The sequence below is a fragment of the Panulirus ornatus genome, chromosome 35 (genome assembly GCF_036320965.1).
Source record: "Panulirus ornatus isolate Po-2019 chromosome 35, ASM3632096v1, whole genome shotgun sequence".
Taxonomy (NCBI): domain Eukaryota; kingdom Metazoa; phylum Arthropoda; class Malacostraca; order Decapoda; family Palinuridae; genus Panulirus; species Panulirus ornatus.
In genome coordinates, this window is record NC_092258.1 from 15,435,099 (window position 1) to 15,438,747 (window position 3,649).

A 3,649-nucleotide genomic window follows, 5' to 3' on the forward strand; every position below is an offset into this window, starting at 1 on the left:
TATTCCCATGTATTCCCGCGGTCGTGTAGAAGGCGACTAAAGGGGACGGGAGCTGGGGGCTAGAAAGCCTCCCCTCCTTGTATTTTAACTTTCTAAAAGGAGAAACAGAAGGAATCACGCGGGGAGTGCTCATCCTCCTCGAAGGCTCAGATTGGGGTGTCTAAATGTGTGTGGATGTAACCAAGATGAGAAAAAAGGGGAGATAGGTAGTATGTTTGAGGAAAGGAACCTGAGTGTTTTGGCTCTGAGAGAAACGACGCTCAAGGGTAAAGGGGAATGTCTTGGTTTGGGAATGTCTTGGAAGTAAAGTCAAGGGTTAGTGAGAGGACAAGAGCAAAGGAAGGAGTAACACCACTCCTAAAGCAGTTGTGGGAGTATGTGATAGAGTGTAAGAAAGTAAACTCTAGATTGATATGGGTGAAACAGAAAGTGGATGAAGAGAGATGGGTGATTATTGGTGTTTATGCACCTGGGCATGAGAAGAAAGATCATGAGAGGCAAGTGTTTTGGGAGCAGCTGAGTGAGTGTGTTAGCAGCTTTGGTGCACGAGAGTGTTATAGTGATGGGTGATTTGAATGCAAAGGTGAGTAATGTGGCAGTTGAGGGAATAATTGGTATACATGGGGTGTTCAGTGTTGTATATGGAAATGGTGAAGAGCTTGTAGATTTGTGTGCTGAAAAAGGACTGATGATTGGGAATACCTGGTTTAAAAAGAGAGATATACTTACGTATACGCATTTGAGTAGGAGAGATGGCCAGAGGGCGTTACTGGATTACGTGTTAATTTATAGGTGTGTAAAACAGAGAATTTTGGATATTGATGTGCTGAGAGGTGCAGCTGGAGGGATGTCTGGTCATTATCTTGTGGAGGCGAAGGTGAAGATATGTAGAGGTTTTCAGAAAAGAAGAGAGAATGTTCGGGAAAAGAGAGTGGTGAGAGTAAGTGAGTTTGGAAAGGAGACTTATGTGAGGAAGTACCAGGAAAGATTGGGCGCAGAATGGCAAAAGGTGAGAGCAAATGACGTAATGGGAATCGGGGAGGAATGATGGCTTGCGCAAAAGCTTTATGTTTCATGACAAGGATTGGAGGTGGGTAGATTAGAATGGGTAGTGAATTGTGGATGAAGAAGTAAGATTGTTAGTGTAAGAGAAGAGAGATGCGTTTGGACGATTTTCGCAGGGAAGTAGTGCAAAATGACTGGGAGATATATAAAAGAAAGGGGCAGGAGGGCAAAAGAAAGGTGCAAGAGGTGAAAAAGAGGGCAAATGAGAGTTGGGGTGAGAGAGTATCATTAAACATTAGGGATAATAAAATGATGTTTTGGAAAGAAGTAAATAAATTGCGTAAAACAAAAGAACAAGTGGATACATCGGTGAAGGGGCAAATGGGAAGGTAATGATAAGTAGTGATGAAGTGAGGGGGAGTTGGAGTGAGTATTTTGAAGGTTTGTTGGATGTGTTTAATGATAGAGTGGCAGATATAGGGTGTTTTGGTCGAGGTGGTGTGCAAAGTGAGAGGGTTAGGGAAAATGATTTGGTAAACAGAGAAGAGGTAGTAAAAGCTTTGCGGAAGATGAAAGCCGGTAAGGCAGCGGGTTTGGGTGGTATTGCAGTGGAATTTATAAAAAAAAAAAAAAAGGGTGACTGTGTTCTTGATTGGTTGGTATGGGTATTCATTGTATGTATGGAACATAGAGAAGTGCCTGAGGATTGGTGGAATGCTTGCATAGTGAAGTAGTACAAAGGCAAAGGGGATAAAGATGAGTGTTCAATTTACAGAGCTATAAATTTGTTGAATATTCCTGAGAATTTATATGGAAGGGTATTAATTGAGAGGGTGAAGGCATGTACAGAGCATCAGATTGGGGAAGAGCAGTGTGGTTTCAGAAGTGGTAGAGGATGTGTGGATCAGGTGTTTATTTTGAAGAATGTATGTGAGAAATATTTGGAAAAACAGATGAAATTGTATGTAGCTATTATGGATCTCCAGAGGGAATATGATAGGATTGATAGAGATGCTCTGAGGATGGTTTTAAGAGAATATGGTGATGAAGGTAAGTTTCTAGAAGCCGTACAAAGTTTTTACCCAGGATGTAAGGCATGTGTACGAGTAGAAAGAGAGGAAAGTGATTGGTTCCCAGTGAATGTCGGTTTGCGGCAGGGGTGGTGATGTCTCCATGGTTGTTTAATTTGCTTATGGATGGGGTTGTTAGGGAGGTGAATGAGAGAGTTTTGGAGAGAGGGGCAGGTATGCAGTTTGTAGTGGATGAAAGAGCTTGGGAAGTGAGTCATTTGTTGTTCGCTGATGATACAGAGCTGGAGAGTGGTTCGAGTGAGAAAATGCAGAAGCTGGTGACTGAGTTTGGTAAAGTGTGTGAAAGAAGAAAGTTGAGAGTAAATGTGAATAAGAACAAGGTTATTAGGTTCAGTAGGGTTGAGGGACAATTCAATTGGGAGGTAAGTTTGAATGGAGAAAATCTGGCAGAAGTGAAGAGTTTTAGATATCTTGGAGTGGATTTGGCAGCGGATGGAACCAGGAAGCGGAAGTGAGTCACAGGTAGGTTGAGGGAACGAGGGTTCTGGGAGCGTTGAAAATGTGTGGAAGTCGAGAACGTTTCTCGGAGAGCAAAATGGGTATGTTTAAAGGAATAGTGGTTCCAACAATGTTATATGGTTGCGAGGCGTGGGCTAAAGATAGGGCTGTGCGGAGGAGGGTGGATGTGTTGGAAATGAAATGTTTGAGGACAATATGTGGTGTGAGGTGGTTTGATCATGTGAGTATTGAAAGGGTAAGAAAGATGTGTGGTAATAAAAAGAGTGTGGTTGAGAGAGCAGAAAAGGTTATGTTGGAATGGTTTGGACTCATGGAGAGAATAAGTGAGGAAAGATTGACAAAGAGGATATATGTGTCGGAGGTGGAGGGAACGAGAAGTGGGGGACCAAATTGGAGGTGGAAGGATGAAGTGAAAAAGATTTTGAGTGTTCGGGGCCTGAACATACAGGAGGGTGAAAGGCGTGCAAGGAATAGAGTGAATTGGAACGATGTGGTATACTGGGGTCAACGTGCTGTCAATGGACTGAACTAGGGCATGTGAAGCGTCTGGAGTAAACTAGGGAAAGTGTTGTGGGGCCTGGATGTGGAAAGGGAGCTGTGGTTTTGGTGCATTATACATGACAGCTCGAGACTGAGTGTGAATGAATTTGGCCTTTTTGTCTGTTCCTGGCGCTGCCTCGGTGGACAGGGGAACGGGGAGGGGGGGATGCAATTTTGTGTTTGGCGGGGTGGTGAGGGGAATGGATGAAGGCAGCAAGTATGGATATGTACATATGTATATATGTATATGTGTGTGTATGTACATGTATGTATACGTTGAAATGCATATGTATGTGTATGTGCGTGTGTGGGCTTAATGTACATGCATGTGTATGTGGGTGGGTTGGGCCATTCCTGGTCTGTTTCCTTGCGCTACCTCGCTAACGCGGGAGACGGCGGTTAAGTGTGATAAAGATTGAATAAATAAACAAATAAATATATATTTATCTATTTAACTCTCTAAAAGGGGAAACGGAAGAAGAGGAGTGCTCATCCTCCTCGAAGATTCAGAATGGGGTGTGTAAATGTGTGTGGATGTAACCAAGATGAGAAAA